The following is a 24,896-nucleotide window of genomic DNA, read 5'->3' as shown; positions in this document are numbered from 1 at the left end:
CAAGTGCATCATACAGCAACATTCTAACGCCCCCAAAACAAAGCTTTTTTATTTGCTTGAATCATTAAACTCCAGATAAAAGATTTGGCTTCTCCAAAACCAGCACAGAAGATTCTATCCAATATTCACAAAAAAAGGACTAAAAACTAAATTTTCCTAGGTTACAATGTGCATAAAACCATTCTTAATATAATTTGCTGATTTATTTTTTGATAGTAAAATGAATTTCAAACCAAACTTAAGATATCTAAAAATGATAACTTCCTGTAGCAGAAAATAAACAGGACACTTGACTCCTTTGAAAAGCAGAACCATATTCATTTACCATTTTTATTTCTGTACTCTAAATTACTCTTAAGCCAGTCATTATTCCAAAACCAAGAATAATGCTTTGCTAGATGCACTGCAAACCACCTTTTAAAATAAGCTGTATTATTAGAAATTAATATTTATGGAAGCTAGTAAGAATAGCTCAGAAAGCCTGACAAACATGTAACTGTTAATAAAAAAAGAGAAATTGGATACATCTGAATGAAAGCTGAAGTTTTAAGGGGCAAATGAGGTGTAGTAAGTAGGAAATGAGTGATGTCCTGCTTAGTTTACTTTGGCTGTAGAAACTATGCAACATCTTCTATATTTCCACCAATTAAAAAAAAAAAATCATAAATTACTCAGATAGAGAAATGTTCTTAGACAGTCTATGGTCACACACTTAGAATTTTATGCACAATTAAAACTTCTCACAGTTTGTTCCAGACTACTCCCAAAAATCCGGTGGCCCTGAGGAATCTGGTGGGGGGGGTCTGTGGGAGGTTCACAGCCTCAGCAGTCCTTGGGTGGCCTTGGTGCTCAGCACCAACAAAACTATCAATTCATGAGCTTAAATAAATGGGAATTTACTGAGAGTCAGGCAAACACTAAAAACTAGCTCTTAGCTCACAACAACCAGCACGTGTAGAACATACAGTGAAGTAAAATGCACGCATTTAGAGCCTAGAGAGGGTTAGGTTGCAGATATTTGAGATAATAAGAAAACACACACATCAGATATTAGTCTTTTGACTTGAAGGTGTACTCACACTGCAATGATGAGAGAGGAACATTATACTCAACACACTGTCCACACCATCCTTGAAGTAAATGCCCATAGTCTAGTGGTCATAAAAAAGGCCGAGTTGTATCAAGAACTACATGATGACTTTCATATTTTCTTCTACAGGCTTCTCATTGCAAAGCAATTAACAAAAGAAAGGGGACATCATAAAGGGGTTGGAAAAAAACTCAAGAATTAGCCAGCAATTAAATGCATGACAAGAAACTATCAATTCACCAAGAAAACAACTGCTAAGATTAAATAGTGAAGCAGCAATACCGTTAAATCACAGCCCTCAGAAAGTATTAAAAATTAAAATACACTTAATACTTTTTAATACGTTTTTTAATTCAGATGCAAAACTGTATCTGTAATGATACAGTTACGTGCCAAGATTATGTTGCTGGATGATCAGCATCCACCACAATTTGGACATTAAGTCATGTACACCATGTGTTATTGCAGATTCTGAGTTCATTGTTGCTTGCATGTCCACTCACTTGCCCGTTGTTCAGACCTGCAGACTTTGACAATAACAGATATCTAACTCAAGAAAAAATCCTTGAAGGCCAGTAGAAGGCTAAGAGGCAAGACATATGAGCAGCAAATTCAAACCGGCCTCAAGAACAGTGCTTAAGTGCTAACATTTAGGTCTACCAGAAGACATTGTTTCTGTATCATGAACCTCTCTTCATGTGGCAGAACCACAAAACCTGCCACAATAATATCTGGTTTTATTACAAGCCACACAGAAATCTGGAAAAGTAAGAATAAGCAGAAGGAAGTGAAATAGAGAGTAAAACAAAGAAAATCACTTTCTCCAGAATACCTCCAGGAAGGACAAGAACAGATATAAATTCTATATGTAACAAAGGACAGAAAGCAGTGAAAAATAGCACAAGAGACAAAATGAAGAATTTATACAGTACTTTAAAGCATATTGAAGTAGTTGCTGCTAGAGTAATAGTGAAGCTTTATCAGTTTAACAGGAGCTCAGCAGGCATGTTTAAGGCCGCCCTAGGATAAGCAAAAAGGATTTCTCAAATAGACAAGAAATAAAGAAAGCAATAAGTAAACAGTTTCAAGAGCAGCTAAACAAACACACACCATTAAAAGATATTTTAAAATACTTTCTCAAGAAAGGAAGTGTAACACATCACATCTCAAAGCGGCAAAAAAGTCACTGAAATAGATTCTATCTAAAACCAGTACATCTCAAGAAATTTGTGACAAAGGACCATCATGCTTGTGGTAGATCAGAAGCTGCAGTGTGGAGACATTGGGAAAAATGTGGAAATCAACTACAGGTACACATTCTTTAAAGTAAAATGCTTTAGAAAAATGCTGATATTGTATGGGATGTATTTCTAGTAAGGGCTAAGATTTCACAGAGTTCAGATATTTGTTGCCTTTAATGTTATCCATACAAAAAAAAAATAAATGGTCAAATGTCGAAGAAAATGCTGAAAGGGCAACCGTTTGGTGGGACACAAAACCAGAGCTAAGCACTGAAGGGGAGTTTATGGCCTTTATAGTGAGGGAGATGCCAGAAGCAACACAGCACACGCAGGTGTAACAGAGCTATCTTTGTGCCCCTGGCAATGTAATGGCAGTATGGAAAATTTCAATTCCATTTTCTGCATACTAGAACTTTCACCTGGCATGCAAATGAAACCTGTGTGACTTCCTGTGTCATGACAGCGTCTTTCCACACAAAAAGTAAATGAGCCTTCCTTGCTAACTTCTGCATCTGATCTGCAGTGTATGAGATAATGATACAAGCAATGCACTGTTGAAAAAGCTACCTTATTGGATTTGAAATGTGGCATATTCCTGGAGACTGAAATCAAACTCTTGAGAACAGGAGGGAGTGGAATCAACACTGTTCTTACAAAGCAGATTCAGCCTTAGCTCAGTGTATCACTTTTACTTCTTTTCAGATGCAAAGGTCCAATACTAAGTCACCCTGAGGGACGGGATTTGTTACAATAGAATATTCATTTTGGTATCTTCCTATATTATGTACTTTACACTTGAGATTTAGCAATTTTACCTCTTCTTATCAGAATGCACATGTGCAATGGCTGCTCCATTTTATATGTAACTGAAATTTTGCATATTAATGAAGCACTGAGTGCATGTGTTAGCGAAATGGGCCAGAGTACAGTGTTTAAGCACATACTTTATTTTCATATCCATGACTGACGTTATTAAAGTTGACCGGTTTACTTAAATGTCACTGTGTCCCGAATACCCTGTTGAACTGGAGTCATAAAGAGGCTGTACCTCATGAACAAAAATGTTACAAGATGCAGGTGGAATTCTCATTCTCTGTGGAATATATGATTCTGTGTGTCAGGTGAGCAAAAGAAAAGTGAAGGTAAAGTTTCTGGAGTTTGTGTCAATAAATTACTTCCGCTCGCTTTCCTGTTTGCTTGATTTAACACATTAGATCTTCAAATTGTAAATTGTTTTCTATTTTTACTTAAAAGAAAAATTGCTTACAAACTTCTATTCATGTTAAAGTTTATGGAAACAACATTTTGCATACACATAGCACAACTTTTTGCCAACAGTACCTTACATGCATATTGCACAAACTGATGGTTTTCTAAGAGGGAAATGACCACATGTCATTTCAGGATGCAACCTAAAAAGCATGACAGTACTAGCTGTCGTTGTTAATGAGTGTAATCAAGGTAAGGAAAAAGAGATAGTCACTACACATAATACAGTTTAAATTCCTGCACATAAATTTTTATGAAATTGTTTGTGTTGTGCTATAAAACACCAAAGATCTTCATTAAGAGGATAACATATTTGCAAAGTAAATTTTTTAGATGTCAGAATTAAAATTGCCATGTAACTTTAACCAAGTTCCATTGTGCTTTCATATAACACTGAAGAAGCAAACTAATTAATCCTGTACCAATTTTTCTCCAGGATTTCTACCGCAGTTCAAAAGTCAACCAGCAGGCATTCAGTCAGCCAGTGAGGAAATCTACAACATTTTGAAAGGAATTTCCCATAATCTCAGTAATGGTATTCATCACTGCAGCTTCTGAGTGAAAGTTAATGCTTGAAAATGTCAACTAATTTAAATTTGTAGCATTTCTGTGAGGACAGAGAGTTGACTATCCCCAGTTTACAGTGGGACAGCAGAATCAAAGGGCAATTAAAGACAAAAACATTCAGGAAATATGGATGTCTATTTTGAGATGCCTCATACTTGGATCTTGAAGAGCACTTAGTAATATATATGTGGCATTTTATGTATCCAACATTAGGATTCTATCGATTGCATCTCATCCCCAGACAAGAGTATAAAGCAGTAGCAGAAGAACTTTGAAGTGTTCATGCATAAAACACTTGGTTTAGGGAATTCATGCATGTCTACAACAAATAGAATTCAATTATCTGAACAGCATCCAACTTTCTTAGAGGAACCTTTGTTTTCCACCCTCCCACAGTTGCCTTGTGCATCTTCCAATTTCTGCAGCTAATGAAGGAAGCCTACAGAGAGCAGACTCCTTAGCTGTGCAAGCCTTCTCCACTATGAAAGCACAGTCCATCATGCATAAAAAGGGAGAGAGCAGCAAAGAATGGGCACACCATAAAATTGAGGTGATTGGGCTTAGAATTCTGTGATTGTAGAGCTTTGAGACTTGGAACAATACGTTTATTTACCTTTGTTGGACAAGCTCAAGTTGTTTATATTTTAACAACAACAACGTGTTAATCGTATTAATGCATCAAACACATTTCAGAAATGTATCAGCAGACATAAGATATGGACTTGTCATAAATAACCTGTAAAATAAATGATGCGGAGCATCTTTGATATTTGCTGCAGGCTAAGGACTAGTTTACTTCCTTCTATTTACTTCTAAATTCCTAAAGAGAAAATGTATGTCTTTCTAACCTTTTGAGTAGACCATAGGAGTTGCTGTTGCCTTCTGGAAGGAAAGAGACTGCTAGAATATATCTTATTAGAAAGGTTTCTCTTTGATACTCCAATGTAGTCTATGGTATATATACATATATGATATTATAAAACATTTAGGAGCCATTCTTGGGTTGTACAAAAATCATACAACTTCATATATCAAAAAATGTGATCTGGGATGGCAAGAGAGGATTTCACAAACTTTTTTCTTTTTTAATGTATGTCATATACATATTTTGGCTGGTGGGAGCAATAATTTGGCGCACATATTGTGGGCCAAAAATACACACATTTATAAAATCTTTATAATCAGATTTACTGACTTTTTTCTAAAGATGATAAATGCAGGGTATGTATTCATAACGTATAGAGAACTATGCATCCACGGTAGCTATGTAACAGGGCTCTGAGAACAAAGGCTTTCTGAAGCCACCCATAACGCTAACTCCAGCAAAGAATACTGTTCCCTGTGGGAACATGGCTGCAGAAACCACACTTTTAAGAGGGCAAGAAGTCAGATACAGGCATGCTGTTGGGGCTGAGTATGCCAGTCTAGCAAATATAGAGGACAATTAATTACCCAGACACTACAGCTAATTCTTGCAAATCCAAGTTCGAGGATAGATTCAAGCACATTTTAACTTCTTTATTTTACTTACACTAGTAGCAGCTGCATGCTTCCTAGAGTGATATGTACTTCTAGAAAGTGACTTTACTCAACACTAAACCAGGGTACTCTATTTTAGATGTGTTCTTTCTCCCTTCCTCCCTGTTCCCTCCAAGTTAACAGATATGCCCCAATTTTGTTGTGAGCTTCTCCATGCCGAATCTCCTCTTATGATTTCCCACCTGCATTTCTCAGCCTTATACTATCTTTGACAGACAGAAAGCCCAACTAGCTGACTGTATTAAAAAGCAGAACACACAGTAGAATCAGGAGTAAGCTCCTTGATTTTAATTCATTTCCCTCATCATAGGACAACATTGTGGTTCCTTCATGGTACACTCCTGAGCACCTTCTTAAGATACAATTGAGGTCTGTATCTTAGAATTCAGAGTTCTTCATTATTCACCATCTCGCTTCCTCAAACTGTATAACCAGTCTCCACAAAACCATTGCTCATGGCAGCTTTTCATACTATTAGGCTCAAGCTGTGATTTTTTAGAAGGAGGAGACAAGAAATCAGCTTCTCTCCAAGGCAACATTTGAAGAGGATGCTTCAGTTATGTCCCCTCCATTGCTCAGGTTGATCAGAGTTGCTAAGGGTATAGAAAAATGAGGCCCAGACGATGAAAAAAAGCAAGATCCAGTGAGAAATTGTTTCCATTTCTCCTCCTGCCTCACCAACAGATATGTTTTCTACCACTTAGAATTGTCTACAGTTCAGGCTGCAAAGGTATCATGGGGAGAAAAGTATCATGATAATGCTTAATAAGCTGAAAACTCAGACTGCCTCGAGAGAATAAGGTTAAGTTTGTGCACTGATGTAAAGAAGCATCTTTTAACTGATAAGACAAAACAATCTTTTTGTCAAGGAGGGATCCTTGAGAGACCACAAAATGGAGGTCCTGGATGTCCTTCTCACATACCCGCATTAAAGATTAGTACTGCACTTTAACGAATAAAGTTTGAATGTTTGCTACCCAGCATATGTCCCCATATTTAAAAGTCCCCCATGGGTAAAAGAACTCCATGGGTTTGAGTACCAGCTGAGTTGTCCAGGATATTTCATTATTCTGATCTTGCTTGGTGGTCTCTAGAGAAGATAATTCTATTTTCAGCTTATTTTCTTCTTCCTTAATCTTCCCACAAGTACTTAAATAAAAATTACCATCAAATTATGTCTCACTGTTACTGGACACATTTATGGCTTTTGATAACCTTTTATCTCTACAGTTTTATCCAGATATTTCTTTGCTCTTCAGGTCCTGCATGTTTACAAGTTTTCACATGAGGATGAATTTTCTACAACTTCAAGGCAGTTCACAGTGTTTCCTATCACTGACAAAGACATGAGCCTCAGCCAGATTGCTGACATCTGTTCAGAGCAAACATGCAGGTGAAAGTACTAAAGGAAGCAACAAACTCTTCATTACTTGTCTCTATCAGAAATAAAATGCCCTTGTTGTTCTGGGGCTACACAAGTCACTTAACTCCTGACAGAACAGTTACACAATAGGATCTTGCTAAAGTCAGTTTTACTATTGTAGTTCTTAATGCCCAACCAAGGAGGCAAACCAGGTCAAATGCAGGCTGGGTCATGAAGACCTACAGGTCCAACACACTTCCTGATCTGGGTAACAGCAGGAAGTTTGAGGCAGTTTATTTCAGTAGCTCACATATCCAAACTCACTCACAACTCATCAGACTGTTTCTAAGATGTTCAGTCTCCTAACAGTCCCAGCCAGAGAAACAGCCATGATCAGAAGTGGCAAGAAAATGCTTCCAGAATTGTAATTTACCTCTGCCACCAGAGCAAGGGAACTCTTTGCATTTTAAAGAGGAAAGAAAGAAGCCCTGCATCTCTGGCTCTCTTTCTCTTGTTTGTAATAGAAATAAGCTCTAGATGTACCTCAAAAAGTAGGATGAATAAAGACAATTCCAGGGTCCTTTGTGAGTATTCTTAATCTTTCTACTGCTTTGAGCAGGAGCCCACAGCAATAGCTGTGTTCATGCCAAGGAACTCCAGAGCATTGCTTGTGCATCAGGTAATGGAATTAATAAATATGGGAATAGAAAGTGTCCGTTCATCTCAAAAGGGAATATATGAAAGCAAAGGAGATATGAAAGAAAGCAACAATCACTCCTTCCTCTGAAGAAACCCAGTGTCATTTCAAAGACAAGAAGGAAGATCTGGGCAACTGCAGGCTGTTCAGCCTCACATCAGTCCCTGTGAAGGTGATGGAGCAACTAAATCTGGAAACAATTTCCAAACACATGAAGGACAAGAAGGTGATTGGAAGTAGTTAGCATGGATTTGCCTAGTGAAAGTCACACTTAACCAACCAGATAGCCTCCTATAAAGAAATTACTACCTTGCCATATAATGGGAAGAGTAACGAATGTTGTTTATCTCAACTTTATTAAGGCCTGTGACATAGTATTCTATAACAACCTTACAGACAAGTTGATATAGCATGGGTTAAGTAAGTGGACAGTGAGGTTGATTGAAAGCAGCTGAACAGCCAAACCCAGAGGGTTCTGGTCAATGGCACAAAGTCCAGTTGGAGGCAAATCACTAGTGGTGTACCCCAGAGGTCAATACTGGGGCCTATATTGCTTAATCTCTTCATTAAGGACCTAGACATTAGAGTAGAATAAACCCTCAGCAAATTCAGAGATGATACAAAATTGGGACAACTGGGCAGAATGGAACTTGATGAAGTTCAACAAAGGGTAATGTAAAGTCCTGTCCATGGAGAGGAATAAACCCATGCACCGGTCACACTGGGGGCTGACTTTCTGGAAAACAGCTCTGGAGAGAAAGACCTTGGGGTCCTGGGGGATGGCAAGTTGAACGCAAGCCACCAATACACTATAGCAGCAAAGGCAGTCAACAGCATTTAGGGCTGAATCAAGAGAGCATTGTCAGCAGGTCGAAGGAAGTAACCCCTTCTTTCTACTCCACACTGATGAGGCCACATCTGAAATACTGCGTCCAGTTCTGGCCTCCCCACTACAAGAGAGAGATTAACTTTGTGGAACAAGTCCAGTGAAGTGTTGTGGAGATGATAAAGGGACTGGAGCATCTCATATGAGGAGAGCTGTGACTCTTCCGCCTGGAGCAGAGAAGGTTTAGGGGGGAATGTCATCAATGCGTGTAGATACTTGATGGAAGGGAAAGAAGAAGTACCCAACTGTTCTCAGTAGTTCTCAGTGACAAGACTCCAACATTCAAATATTGATTTGGATATTTTGAAAATCGTTTGAAGTAACTTAATAAATTATCCAACCTTTCTAATCTGTCAAAATTAAGATGACTGCAATTTTTTTTTTTAAACAATTTTCACTCATTTAGATATATGTTTAATTTCTTTTGAAAACTGTAAAGCTTTCATTTTTAAACAACAATTGATGGACTTCTGTCAGATACTTTTCATGAAAGTAAAATTTTTGTTTCCTGGAGAATTCTGACATCGTAAGAGTTCCTCCCTTCTAAATTGAAGCAAACTGAATGCTTCCCCTAGGACCTTATAATTTTTTTAATTCACCTAATATGAACTTACATGAAAAGTTTTGATTCTGACTTCTTTTTTGCCTAATTTATAATATTAAACACAATTCCAAATGAAATGTTGTTCCAAAATGAAATATTCATATATTCTGTCATGACAAGATTATAAAAAGGTTATCAAAAATCTGTTTTGATTGAAAGCAAAACAAACAAAGTGTAGTCAATCCTGACACATTCCCACAGAACATTTACAACTGAATTAATTGGCATTTTCTGAGAAACCTTCTGCTCAAAATTTCTGAGCCCCTCCACTGACAAGTGCATAGAATCATTGCTCTGTCCCAGGCAACCCACCATACATACATGCATCCGGTTGAGCTGACATGATATCTATCAAAAATGCTGACCTTTTTAAAGTGGAATCATATCACTATACCCCTATCACAAATGTAGAATAGAAGGAAAAGCAGAGAAACTGGGGGCGAACAGGGGGATGTCTCAGATGAATAGTTTCTAACTGTGCTTCCCCTGAGACAACATTTTTATCCATTCTTTTTCCTCCAGACCATACCTAGAAGTAGCATCGAGTCCCATTATAGGTCATTGAATATTATTGCATAGTTACATGGATGTCCTGGGTTCAGCAGTAGCAGTCATGTTTCTCCTTCTTGGTAGCTGGTGCAGTGCAGTGTTTTGATTTTCGGCTTGGGAACAGAGCTGATAACAATGATGTTTTGGTTTGGCCAAGGACTTTGTGAGCCTCATGCTCTGCCAGGGAGGAGGGGAAGCCAGGAGGAAGCAGAGACAGGACACCTGACCCAAACTGACCAAAGAGGTATTCCATACCACAGCACGTCATGCCCAGGATGTAACTGGGAGTGAGCCGGAAGGGCTGGGGGACTGCGGGGTTGGAGGAGGTATCGGTCGGTGCTTGGTCGGGCTGGGGGGGGCGAGTTATCGGTCGGCTGGTGGTGAGGTGTTGTATTCTCTTCCCTTGTTATTTCCTTTATCATTATTATCATTGGTGGTAGCAGTAGTGATTTGTGTTATACCTTAGTTACTAAACTGTTCTTATCTCAACCCGTGGGAGTTGCATTCTTTTCGATTCTCCTCTCTGTCCCTTCGGGAGTAGGGGGAGGGAAAGAAGCGGGGGGAGTGAGTGAATGAGTTACCTGACTGGGTTTAAACCACAACAGTTCTTTTTGGCGTCAAACGTGGGGCTCGAGGGGTTGAGATAACAAACAGATCTGACTGGATTAATAGTCACTCATCACAATAGTGATTTATTGGCTCTCAGAGTTGTTCCTCTTGACCTCACAGTTTCAGAATGCAGTACATTACTTAGAGCCGGTATTTGCTGTGTTAGTGTTTATCAAGTGTGGGGCCTGGGCTAAGGTTCTTGTCTCACTGTGCTTTATGGCAATGGCTTGTAATACGGGCGGGCTCCAGCAGCAGGGCGGGACGGACGTGGCCGTGGACTTGTACCTGGCCGTCCGGCTGCTCTTCACCGTCCTGGCCCTCACCCTACTCTCCATCCTCGTGAGGCTGCGGGGAGCCGAGGGGGAGCGGCCCCGGGAGCCGGCGGCTGCTGAAGCGGCCCGGGAGAGCGGCCCCGGGGACCAAGCGGCGGCGGGAGCGGGGCCGGAGACAGCGAGGGGACGGCTGCCGGTGGAGGAGGTCGGGGCGGTCGAGGAGCGGAAGGAGGCGGCTGCCGAGCAGCGGGAGAAGGCGGCGGAGGAGCCGAGCCCCGCGGAGGAGCCGAGCCCCGCGGCCGAGCCCAGCCCCGCGACGGCCGAGAGCATCCCCCGGAAGCCGCCCGCAGAGCCCCAGGAGGACGTAGGAGACCACGCAGCATTTCCCAGCAAGGTAGAGGAGGAAGAGCTGGACTCAGGAAAAGAGAAGCTGGCGGTGGGAGAGCCGGCAAGCACAGCAGCTACACCAGCCCCAGAGACAAGTACAGCAGCATCAACTGAGAGTTCTGAAGGCTCTGAATGGCCATTGGGTATCCTTGGGACCTGCCTGCTGATTGTGATGGGGATCAGCATGTTGGCACACATACAGGCTGTGTTTTACCCACAACCATTTTGTCTGATCTCAAAAGTTAAGCAGAGTCAGGTTTGGGTCTTGTCTGGGGTTAGACGACGATATAGGAGGACCAGATTTTCCCCAAGTCTGGACAGTCATGAGTGGCAGGGTGTGTGTGACAGTATGGACAAGTATCTAGTCCACTGGGCCCCTCCAGTGCTTTGGAAGCATCGGAGATGGAAGGCAGCTGTATGGAGTCCCCAGCAGCAAACTGCAGAAACTGCTAAAGGGGACAGTGAATTATGTTGAGCCTGATGGGCCCATGGCACTTCAGGCCATCAGAGCAGAGATGCAACATAGAGATGGACTCAAGATCGAGGGGTGGACTTAGCAATGGACACTATTGCCCAGGTTATTCACGAGTGTGAATACTGCACACAGTCTCTCCTGCTCTGGAAGACTGTTACAAGAGATGGAGCCTGACATCATGGACCAGATGGATTTAGCAGCTTTATAGGGACTGGTCCATGCACTAAGATAAGAGTGATGGTATATTGAAAATGTGAGATCTAAGCATGACGTGAATGGTATGGAATAAGGGGTGGATAATGTCCTGGGTTCAGCAGTAGCAGTCATTTTTCTCCTTCTTGGTAGCTGGTGCAGTGCAGTGTTTCGACTTTCGGCCTGGGATCAGAGCTGATAACAATGATGTTTTGGTTTGGCCAAGGACTTTGTGAGCCTCATGCTCTGACAGGGAGGAGGGGAAGCTGGAAGGAAGCAGAGACAGGACACCTGACCCAAGCTAGCCAAAGAGGTATTCCATACCACAGCACGTCATGCCCAGGATGTAACTGGGAGTTAGCCGGAAGGGCTGGGAGTCTGCAGGGCTGGAGGAGGTATCGGTCAGAGCTTGGTCGGGCTGGGGGGGAGGAGTTATCGGTTGGTTGGTGGTGAGGTGATGTATTCTCTTCCCTTGTTATTTCCTTTATTACTGTTACTATTGGTGGTAGCAGTAGTGATTTGTGTTATACCTTAGTTACTAAACTGTTCTTATCTCAACCCGTGGGTGTTGCATTCTTTTTGATTCTCCTCTCCGTCCCTCTGGGAGTAGGGGGAGGGAAAGAAGGGGGGGAGTGAGTGAACGAGTTACCTGACTGGGTTTAAACCACGACAATGGAAGATTTGGATATTCATCACCTAATAAAACTAACCTGGGGAGAAAAAGCATAATGTACCTCATGGGGTGCTTTTAAACCGTTATCTTTATAAATGTTCAAAAACAGTCTCAAAGCATGCTACCAGAGTGATATAAATGTGAAAGGTTGCTAATGCACACTAGGCATCAGTTAACCATGTTAAAGCATCACGTATGCTTTACCATGATTTACACAAGTTGCTGCTATTAATTTTTATATTTACATCAGTATTTGAAAGGTGATCTACTTTTGAAACTTATTACAGTGTTTGTATTTTAATCATTTTAGTTTAATAATGTTTAAAAAATAGACAAGGAAATATTGCAACACATTCCTATCCACCCAGGTCATCAGATAATTTATAAGGCCTTTTTTTTCTCCCACCTCCTTTTGTAGGATGACTCGCTGTAAAGATCTCTCCCCTTCCTCTAGACACAAGGGTTCCTTCAGCACACTATTGAAAACTGAATGGTGAATGTTTACAGGAAATCTCTTTAGCGGATCCACTTCACACTTGTCTAGGTCTTAAATGCTTTCTTACAGTACATTTTAGATTATTGTATGACCGTATCAGAAAGGGGAGTCCCATAGGAGCTGTAAGACTGGAGACACATTATACGATATATATTGCTTGCACATAGCAAACTGTAAGTGGCATAAGTAGAAGACTTTAGTCACAACTGAACCCAAACATGAAACGAAAGCAAAGCATGTGTTGTTTCCGCTCAGTTACATACAATTTTGCATCATGTACACCATTTTATTCAGGCTTTCAGAAGAGCCTCTACAGATAAAATAGCTCAACAGATACAACAGGAAGAACTGAATATACAGTGGTGACCACTATGCATAAATATTCTGAAAACAGCAAACACACAGTTTTATCTGAGATACAGGTTTCAGAGAGTGCATAGGTAATAGGCATGCAATCTTGTCTCCTATTAGATGGAAACTTCTGACTTAATATTGACTTTATAATAGCAAGTAGAAGGACAGAAAACAAGATTATTGACAGAACAGTTTTTATTTTCCCCTGATGTCATCTGGTCATGTCACTCATCACAGTTAAATTCAATCTCTAATTGCAACACGTATTATGAACAGCATTCATGAATTTATTATGTGGTGCTCTGCCAACCCTGCATTTCAACGCATGTTCTAGTCATTTGTACTTCTACAAGTATCTATAACTCAAGTCCTCTTCACCTCAAAAGGGCTGAGTTTGATGACAAAGCATGTGTGTGTGTGTAATGTGTGATATCATCAAAAACATAAGCCCTCACTTTTTTTTTTCTATATGCATTCCCTTACCTTCACGTTTTCCTATTTTCTTTATGATCCTATTGTATTTTGCAATTTCATCTCTAGGAAGGACTGAAGTTTGAAAACACAGGAATCTTGCACCTGTTGCTCTATTTACACGTGTGGAAGATGATTGCAAAATGCAAGCAAAACACAATACTGTCAATATGAAAATGTTTCACAGCCATATTGCATGAGCAGAGGCAGACATAGGAAATAACAGTCAATGAACCAGTCTTCTGTTTCGCATCATTCACATATTGGGCATTAAAAGTCATTATGAAGTCATCAAGACTGCCACATCTATGAAAGCCCCAGCCAAATCTGCAGCCACTTTCAAGGCTCTTTTACAAAAACAGAATTTCAGAAAGGAACAAAAATATAAAGGAGACTCAGCCCATAATATTTTAGTGCTAAATAATAAGACTGGGTGAAATATTGCATATGCGAGACCAAAAATGTCTACCATTTATATGAGATACAGCGTTATTATGATTGTATGTCAGGATATTGTTCTGAAACATAAAAACACAGGCTACCAGATGCTGAAGTGTACATGACTTTCTAATGTGCTGCTCTAATGTTGGCAAACTGAAAACTGAAGAGGTGAATTTTTATATTTAGCAACAGTTATATCAGTTTAGTTTAGGAAATTCAGTTCTAGATCCTTTTTCCTCCATTTGCTCACATTCTTCTAGCAAAATCCCCAATTAAAATAGATTTTATTGATCTTTGTCCAGGAGGAGGAAGACAATAACTTCAATCTCAAGGCCCACATGCATAATTTACACTCACAAAAGTTGGAAAAAATTGATTTTAGGCACTAAAATGATCTCTGATTTCCCATTCTTCTAACTCAGTTTTTGGGTTAGTCATTCAGAATGTGCAGGACTGCAACATATAGTAACACCAGTGTCCTGGGTTCAGCAGTAGCAGTCATGTTTCTCCTTCTTGGTAGCTGGTGCAGTGCAGTGTTTTGACTTTCGGCCTGGGAACAGAGCTGATAACAATGATGTTTTGGTTTGGCCAAGGACTTTGTGAGCCTCATGCTCTGCCAGGGAGGAGGGGAAGACGGGAGGAAACAGAGACAGGACACCTGACCCAAACTGACCAAAGAGGTATTCCATACCACAGCACGTCATACCCAGGACGTAACTGGGAGTTAGCCGGAAGGGCTGTGAGACTGCAGGGTTGGAGGAGGTATGGGTCGGTGCTTGGTCGGGGCTGGGGGGGCAAGTTATCGGTCAGCTGGTGGTGAGGTGTTGTATTCTCTTCCCTTGTTATTTCCTTTATCATTGTTATTATTGTTGGTGGTAGCAGTAGTGATCTGTGTTATACCTTAGTTACTAAACTGTTCTTATCTCAACCTGTGGGAGTTGCACTCTTTTCGATTCTCCTCTCCGTCCCTCCGGGAGTAGGGGGAGGGAAAGAAGGGGGGGAGTGAGTGAATGAGTTACCTGGCTGGGTTTAAACCACGACAGCCAGCTATTAAAACTAAAAATCAGTTTTAAAAGCTTCCTTGCTGGTGGGAATCTCAATAGAACTCTTTGCAGTAGGAGTATGGGGGGCATGTACACAAATGATGTTACAGGTTATGAAGTATCAAGAAAATAAGATATATTGGAATGCACAAGAACTCTAAAAAGTTTAAGTTAAAAGCTTAACTTAAATCTGTTAGAAAAATAAGTATTCACAGAAAATCTTTTACAACATGTAACAAGTTATAACATAAAGCGATTGCTACAAGACGTAACCTTTGGTGGGGTTTTGCTGCCTATCCTCAGACTCATAGAGTCAGATATGTAGCAGTTCTGCTGAGGGCAAAAAAAGCATGCATCTGGAAAATTATGTGCTTATGTACATGAAAAGTTACAAAGTCTTTCAAAAGAGTAAGGCCTTTTTTTTTCTCTTTTTCCAAATATGAGAGCTAAACAGTCTTAACTTCTTTGTATTGCCTTCACAATGGATAACCTAAAGTGTTCTTGTTTTGTCTAACATTGTCTCCTAAACCCCCATTCTGCAATGCCAACACTACGTGTCAGTATTAGGATAGAAAAATGAAGAAAAAACAACGTTTATAAACTTGGGAGGGGGAGTTAAAATAAAGAGGTTGAAATGACAATGTCAGAAACTTCTCTAGCTCTTAGTAAAATTTTCCTCCTCTGGAAAAGAAATCATACACACCATAGACAACAAATATATACAGTCCGCACATATTTAGTCCCTGGACTGCAGACTCTTTTCCTTAAGGTGTTATTTCTGATTTTATTTTCCCTTGCTCAGTCAATGAGTCCAGCATAGGGGGGGAAAAAAAGAAAAAAATAAAATAAATATTTCACTAGGGCTTCATTATTTGACCAACTAATAATAAAATAAATAAGTGCTGACAGATTTGAGCAGGCAGATTTTTCAGATGATATCTTCTTTATCATTCCTACTAAGCAGCTTTTTAATTTTACCCTATACATGTGAAACAAGGATGCAACCAATACTCTCAGGAATATTTTTCAGTGCTGTGTTGCTCCCATTAAGCTGTATCTTGGCATGAATTTTTAAGGGGTTTCTTATGATTTTAAACCCTACCCCTCCCATTCAGCTTCAAAGCGATGCCTACATTGCCAGAAGTTAGCATTTTCATAAATGTTTCTCATAAACATTCACTTCCTTGCTTTCAACTCAGCATTTCTGGGGTCGTTTGAAATTATTTCTTCCTCATGCCTACTGTGATATTGAAAGCTGTTAACAGACTAACTGTGGGCAGAAAGAAAGATCATCTTTGTAAGTACAGGGTGAATTCTCCACTGTCTTTCCTGGCACAGTTCCATTCAACAGCTCCTTTGGCACTGCAGTACTCTGCCTCTTTACACTAGAGCTTGGCCTACAGCTTAGCTGCCCTTTCTCTCGTACCACATACATCCATTTTATTTTCGTCATATTTTATACATGTAATTTCTTAATACTTTAATAAATAGGCATTAACGGAGTGAAGGAACTGAGTTAATAGGTATTAACTGATTTCAAGCATGCATCCCAATCAAGTGTATGAGTGAGGGTATTCACATGGATACTTCCACAAAAATCAGAAACTTATGCACATTTGCACTCAAGGCTGTTCAGCTGCTGAAATATCTTAGACAAACAAAGCTGAATGAACTAAAAAGACCTTAGACCTCCCTTCACTTCAACCCTCAGTTCTGTGCTTCTTTCTTGACAGTTAGTCTTTGCTCTCCCCATGTTAAATCTGTTGAGGCTTTATAACCTATAAACAAGCTACTTCCCTGCTTTTCCACTTCATTCCTGTCATTAATGTTTCACTTCCAAGAAGAAAAACACTATGTAGTTTCTTTAATTGCATCTAATGCTAATCACTTCCCCTACACATGCAAGTTGCAACTGCTGGTATCCTCCTCCTTTTCCTGCAGCAGTGCTTTAGCTTTTTCAGAAAGGTATGATGCAGCAGGCAGAATTCATTGACACAATTTCTCTTTCCTTGAAAAAGCCTTCAGTTTTCCTCATCAACAGCTCCTACGTACGCTTCAGATACCTCAGTCCTCCTCCTATTCATGCTGTAGGTTGCAGTATTTCTTCAGTGACCTCTTTTCCTTGTTACCCTAGGGATGGTTACCCAGGCTTTTCCAAACAGGGAGATAATCATGTTCAGCTGGTTTTTGGTTTTTGGTTTTTTTTTGTTTAAGTCATATTCTCCCTCAAGTTAAAAAGTACCCATGAACATTAAACCAGCTCAGGCCTGACTTATCCAGCCAACATCAGCAGAATACAAAGGCTTTAAGATGGCAAAAGGCACTGCCATACCAGTCTGAAGAGATGTGTGCAGGCACAGAAGCAAAGGGAGTAAGTTCCTCTAGTGCTGTAACACGTGGCTTCGCAGTGCCTCTGCAGTCCAGTAGATGCTGGGGCCAGCTGCACAATGCTGTCAGGTCAGTGAGGACAGGAGGTGCCGGCACAGGGCCGTAAGTTCACAGTAGCGTCAAAGCAAAAGAGAGGTGGTGGGGAGCAGGGAAGAAACATGAAATCCTACCAGTCCATACAGCTCACATGGCATGTGAGGAACCACGTGGCGAAAATGGAAGGAATCATCTACTGACAACAGCACACAACACGGGCAGCAGAACAGTACTGTCCCTGTGCTGGCACCTGCTCATTGCCTCTTTCCAACCCAGGTATGCCACATTACCCTTTGGAAAAGAGCTGTTCCTCCAGAACAGAAATGCTATGCCCAGTTTCTTGCCCTGAGAAAGGCAGTGCATCTGTCAGCAGATAGTCTACACATGAAGTTTAGAATGAGGTCCCCTTGCCGTAAAATTGCCAAATATGTTCACCCCAACTCTACCCATTTCAGTACCTCCGTAATGGATCAGGTGTGGTGTATGCCCCACAGGCCAGGCAAATTGTTCAAGTGCCATGATTTGTGCAAGAATACAATTTGATTGTGAGTGATTTCTTACACAAACACAAAAACGTACAAAACATATTGGCCACTTCACTGGTAGGCCACAGTGAGTGCCATGGCTTCTTCACAACCTGACGCACGTGTGAAAAACTGCAGACACGCAATCCCAAAACGTGAGTCACAAAACTGGTGGATTTCCCACCTCCAAAAAGCTGCAGTGATAGTTGTTGCAGCATTAAGCCTGTAGGGACTTCCCAGTGGCAAAGAGTGGGGCAAATAGGAGCAGTTTACCTCCTGAGTGCGCTCGCACGGAAAGCCTTTTTTACAGGGCCTTTTAGAGGCTGTATTAACTATAGTAAGTTAAGGAATGTTATCTGTGCCACATCTTATTTTTTGTTCTTGTGGTCAAAGAATAAAAAGCCTGAAATTAAAGCTGCATTGTTCCATTTGGTGGACACATAACTAATTGAATCATACAATTAATTAGTCATACCTTTATTTTTAGACCTTTATTTCAGGTAGTCCTGCAACTATTCGCTCTGGCAAGACAATGCACAGCTAGGGAAGTCAGACCTCCAAAAATAGTAAGCATTCCACATTTTGAGTGGGAGAGCACATTGGAGAGCACTCATACTATTACACCCTACCCTACATGATCCTGCCTCTCTTGCTGCTCCAAACACCATCTTTGTGACTTCTGTCAGCTCATAAAATGGAACCAAAAATATGGGATCAACTTTAATGCAACAGCAACTCATAACTGGCAGAGGACAGTTAAAACAGCTGTTGAATTATCAATGCACAGAAGAAACCCTTATTAACTCTTCTACAAATCTCTTTTTTCTCATCCTCTGTAAATAGACCTCTATCTCACAAATTGCTTCTGGATGACTGCTATCCTCAATATTTTACTGCCTGCTTTTGGGTAACTAGAGAGATCATCTTTGGCCTAGGGTGTCCAAAACAACCTTAATAATGGCACCTCTGTTACTTGTGAAATCAGTGACATTTCTGGCTTCATTCAAATATCTTCCTTGGAAAAATAAATTGCCTTTCTACCAGCTCTGGAAAAGAATAATGCATGATGTATGCCTTGTCGTACCATCTGTGTAAGCTTACCACAATATATGGCAATTTTCAAGTCTGCAATTCCAATTATCCATTTTAAAATAAACACATTTTCAGGTAATTCCCAAACCTTTGTTTTCTCCAGTCAGAATTCTTGCTCTGGAAGGACAAGGAAGCACATGCCAAACCAAAGCATATAAGTAGTCCCCATGGCTTTTTGTAGAGATCTTTACATATGTAGGAGCTGGTATCTTGGTAACTGGAACTCAAGGGCCAAATTGTCTGCTAGTGTCATCCTGTAAGACCATGTCCTTCAATTCAGCTTCACTGATTTATAAGACCAAACTGTATAATGAAATTTAGCCAACTGGAAAGCAGAATATAAAAGCATTATCATGCTGTCAGCTTTACAGTAGAAAGCCTTGTAGCTAGCATTTGTTTGGAAAAATAACAAGCCCTAAAGATGTTGGCTAGATTTCCTTAATAAGTCATCTTATTAATGACATTCCTCTGTGTGGAGAACACAGTGCTAATCCTAGGAGCTTAAACAGAACCAAAAATTACATGAAAATTTTTCATTTGTAAAGGTCTTCTGAATAAAATGAAGCCCGTGGTGACAAGCCCAGCAAGTAGGTGCATGGTTGCCTCACAACCTGCAATTCTCCACTGTACTTCCCTGTTCTTACAAAGCCCAGGATCAAGGATGTGAAACTGCAATTCCTGACTAGTTGAAAAAGAAACTACTACTACTGTGCCCAGGTAACAGTTTCAAGAAACATTATTTAGAAGTTCAAAACAATAGCTGTCTTAAAAGACTTACAGTGCTGAAGTTACTCACTGGCTTGCTTTCTGCTTGTTTCATTCAGCTGAGGTTTCTGTTTGTTTCCTTTGGCTCCATTTCTTGCTTGTTTGTTTCCTGTTGTATAACTTCAGTCCAGCAAGGCTTCAGACTGACTAAAGCTCTGCAATGTCCACAGGAAGGTGAAAGGGCAATGTACTATGAGGTTTGGGCTACTGTATAGAACAGTATTTTTGCCTGCAGTTCCCTGCAGTCTAGGTACAAACGTATATGGGTTGTCTTGTTCATAAAACCATTCAGTTCTCGCATGTTTTCCTGTATCACAGGTGACTCCAATGTTTAATATAACTCTAACGTAAAGAGTAGCGTAGCTAGTTAAACAGAGATGAGTACCACTCCAAAACAAAATCTGTTTATATTTATATTTAACAACAGGAGGTGTATCCTCTAACAGATATTCCAGTCTGCCTGGAAAGCGTATATGCTCTATTAAGGGAGGCTTACAAAGGCTTTGACGATTCCTATGGTAACCCAGTAGAAAGGCTGTTACCATGGGGACTAGCCAAGCCTATATAAACCTTCTGTCTTCATTAGAGTATCTCTGAGAGTGGATGCTTTAACAGTTACCGTTCTGGAATAGTTAACAACAATCTCTGCTTTGGGGAAAGAATTAATTATTTCTTTCCGGTAGAAGTCCAGTTATTTTGTCAGCTTTCAGTAACAGTCAGCAGTCTGCATACCTGTCAACAGTGAACAGAATAAACAGTAGTATACACTTTAAAAAGAACCATCCTAGTATTACAGCATACGTACAGCATACGTACATTATGTATTTGAAACTGCAGTTAATTTAAGCATAAGGACAGAATAAGTCATACTTCTTAAGCTTAAATTGAGGAACTTGCGTGCACCAAATACCTTATATCTGTGCCCATGTGTAGTTAGTTATCTGTGAAGGTGACAATCTGCTTCTCATTCAGATTCCCCTTCCCAGTTACTTGCAACTCCTTCTAAAACTTTCGAACAAAATAAAACAAATTATTTCTTGTAAATGTAAACATTTCATGCTTGGTCCCAGCCATACTTGCTTTGTTCCTTTCCTTTTTCCTATTTCCTTTTTCCTTTCTTTTTTATTTTGCTATAAACATATCAGTTTTTGAGTTATGCAAGTAGAAATAAAAGCTTCATTTCTTCCATATGTCCTACACAAAATGTTTGTACATTCACAACTCTAAAATGCTTGAAGAGAGAAACTTCAGACTTCACCTCAGCAATTTCTGAGTCATCATTAATTTTACCACCTCTTTGCTATACATTAATGAGACTAATTTCTCTTTTTATGCCCTTTTCCTTTGATATAAGAGTCTTTCTGAGCACTCTCCTTCCCATACCCTTGGGATATTATTCTGCACATAAAGATGTGCTGTCTAAGCTACAATATGCAGATCTCAGAGTAAATAAATCAAAGAAACAAACAAATTAAAATCTCTGGATAATTCTTAGAGTTTAAAAATGTGTCCCCAGTTAGTTTGTCTCCAGTTGCAGCGCCACATCTGCTAATGCAGTATTTCTTGATTTGAGTGTTAGTATTAGCTGAGAATAGACTGAAATCATTTTTCTCTACCTTAAAAGAAAACAAAACCCAAAACGGTGCAGGTGCCCTTTATGATAACATTTGAAACCTTTCCTAAAAATAGTTGTAGTTAGTGTAGGATTTCAGCATTTTTCAGAAAAAAAAATCCCCAAAACAAACAGGACTTGTCTGTGATATAGCTTTCTTCCACGCTTGCAGATTTAAAACCAGCAGAGATTATCACAACACCCCTCCATTTTGGATGGATAATAACAAAGATGATGATTGATGCACCCAGCCAGAACCACTGTATCTCTGCTCCCTTCGTGAGCTGTTGCTAAGAAGTACCCTCCAGTACAGGATGTTTAGAAAACTCAAGGCTTTCATGCATCTATCTGAGCCCAATACCTGCCCAGCCTACTAGCAGTTGTGCAGGCTTAGGTTCTTCAGAGAAGACACTGCTTGGAGTAATCCATCATTTATGCACCATGCGTGACAAAGCAAAAGTGCTATCACACTTCACAACTTTGCTTTCTATACAGACGCCTTGTTCTCCCACTTGATGTGCAGTATATCATGAAGACAGAAATTAAAATTTGTTCTATCATCTCTTATGATACCTCTTTTCATTGCACTAGCATGTTCAGAACAGCATCACACACACACCACCTGGAAGACACATATCTCGCATTTGATCTTAACTGCTTATTTTCCAATATGCATTTAGACCCATGGCCCAAGACAGTATCTGAATGATACACTTGATTCCAAGTAGCACTTGATTACAGATTACAGGGTTTAAACGCACTTTCTAACGTAGTATAATCTGATGCGACTCCTGGATCAGTCAGACCACTTTCTATCATAATAATTTTCTTCTTCAGAATAATACTGAGTTCCAAACTCATCATTAGCTACCCAAACTGAGAGCAAAGCTTCACATACTCACTTCACGTCAGTGCAGCAAACAGGAGGATAAAGAAAGCTTACCTGTTTAATAACTTTCTGATTGTGGATGCTCAGTGCCTTTTCAAAATAAATGGTACCTCATTAAGGAAAAAAATTTGAGAGAAAAGTGAATAGCATAGGCAGTAATGCTAATGTATGCCTCAGTTCTTGTGAGGATCCAAGTTTTCAGGCTAGACTGGTTTTCAGAACTGCAATATTAAAGTCCAATTTTGAGTGAGTACACTATTCACTCTAGGCACACAGGCCCAAATTACACATGTATTCCATCCCTTAAGTTTACATTTTATTACAGTTGTGCACACACTCATAGCAGCTGCATATGCCAACTGGAAGTACAAATGCTTTCACTGTCCTGAAAAATCTGGTTCTTAACATGTTGTGAAACAAGACAGAATACTGGTTCACAGTGCACTGCTGGGCAAGCGGTCTCTGTATTGCGTTGAAGCATTGTCTATCCGTATCTCCCTGTCACCATACTCCACAACTTCACAAGCATTCAGACTAAAATGAAATGGTACCCAAAAGGCATTGTAACAGAACCCCTGTGAATCTGAACAATTCAAGCAATTCTTTTGAGGATAAGTTCTACTAAGGAGACACAACATTTTATGCAGCTCTTAAAATACCAGTGTTTGCATGCTGCCATAACATTTCTGTGTGGACGTTTATGCTATGAATTCTGCAAGCTGCATGAGATGGCATTACTTCGCAAATTCCTTGTATTTTCTGAAACTGTGTGCTTAGTTTAAAGTGTATTTTAAGCTTTTCCATTCATCTTCTCTACTTAGTTTTCTATTGGGCACTGAAATAATGATATCTCATCTAACTCAAACAGTAGCATTTAGACACCACTACCAGCACCCCTTTAAGCAGAGCCCAGTGAATGCCTTTGAATCAGCAGCGTACATGCCAGCTGAACAGAATAAGGTCATTTCTCTCCCTCGCATCTCTTTCACAACAAGTAAATTGCTCAAAGGAGCAAGCTTCTTTCAGTGTTCTTGTAGTCAGGAAATCATTGCCAATTATTACAGTTATGAATGATCCCTGACCAGACCAGAGAATGCTCCTTAAACCAGCCCCACAACCATGTATCAGGCACAGTGTATAGATGTTATAATACAAATGCCCTAAGAGTGTCGTAAAGGGAGAAGACTAGGTGATGAGTGATACGTTCATTCCTTCTGCGTGGTGAGACAGTTTGAGATGATTCAGTTAGGGAGGATGTCAGCAGAGAGTTTTTAATCTTGTTAAAGAAAGCAGTCTTCCTTCCTATTGGATAACTACTGGCAGTCTCTTGAGAGATGAATTTTTCCCAGTGTTGCACAGGATCCCACTGCTTGCTGTGCTGGAAGGAATGTGTCAGAACTAATCTTACAATAACAAGTTGCACTAACTGCTGACATGAATCTTGGCACTGACGTAAGCCTGAGTTGTTTAATTAGTATTTATGAAAAATGAGGAGATACCATATCTTCAAAAAATGGTAACATTCTGGTAATCTCATATCATAAACTGATATAAAGATTTCAGCCAAACTAAGATCATCTATGGTTTAATAAGAGAAGAGGTTTGGAGAGCACAGCATTATGCAGAAGTAAATACATAAGCTTTGGCTTCATGGTATTTATTTCCTATTTAGCTTCACATTAAAAGCAATTTAATGTTGAGAGAAAAATTCAGCTCATTATTATGAATGTGTTCTGAAAAATAGGTGAGCACCACCACAATATTCCAGCAGTGATATAGTAATTGACCACATTGGCAAAATGGGGATCAGTATTTAATATCTCCTTAATTAAAAAAGAAACGCTTCCATGATTCATAGACCACTATTTTAAATGCAGAACTTCATTTTCATAGGCAGTAGAAACCAACAAAAATACACCCAATTAGTCTTTGATAGATTTTTTTTTAAGTTGATAATTACTGCTAAATTCCTATAGATTAATAATAACATACATATACACAGACACTGTACATTAGTCCACCTTCAAAAGAAAAATCCATTTAAAAATTATTATTAAAAGACTCCTGGGGACATTTTCAGGTGTTGTTCTACTGTGATAGCATTAGCTCATAATAAATTCTGCTCATAGCTTCACAATGTTTAATTTCCCACAGTCAGCTGCTTTCTTCCATTGAAAATCCCATGGGAAGTGGTTTGAATAAAGGGATAGTAACAACATTCCTCTTCTGCTGTGTTTTTGAAGTCAATTTGTGCTTATCTCTAGGGAATGACCAGGCACATAGGGCTACCCACAAGGGTGGGAAAACACTTGAGCATAAGTATTTAGCACAGTGATGTTCTGTGTGAGGTTTTCTGTGAATCTACATGGGAT

At 39.9% G+C, this 24,896-nt stretch overlaps 1 long non-coding RNA gene across 1 annotated transcript in view; it reads right to left on the bottom strand.

The window, feature by feature from the left end:
- The window catches only part of LOC130602171 (uncharacterized), a 36,349-nt gene extending 15,611 nt beyond the window's left edge, over nt 1-20,738 (bottom strand). The window contains exon 1 of the long non-coding RNA XR_008972840.1: nt 20,033-20,738. This is a non-coding gene — a long non-coding RNA (uncharacterized LOC130602171). The remainder of the gene's footprint in view (nt 1-20,032) is intronic.
- Between the last annotated feature and the right edge of the window lie 4,158 nt (nt 20,739-24,896).

The sequence above is a fragment of the Pezoporus wallicus genome, unplaced genomic scaffold, assembly GCF_028554395.1.
Source record: "Pezoporus wallicus isolate ANWC-B61680 ecotype Strahan unplaced genomic scaffold, APGP_CSIRO_Pwel_v1 contig_2, whole genome shotgun sequence".
In the NCBI taxonomy this organism is placed as follows: Eukaryota; Metazoa; Chordata; class Aves; order Psittaciformes; family Psittacidae; genus Pezoporus; species Pezoporus wallicus.
Note: the sequence above shows the minus strand (reverse complement) of the source record. Positions and strands in the feature narration are given on the sequence as shown.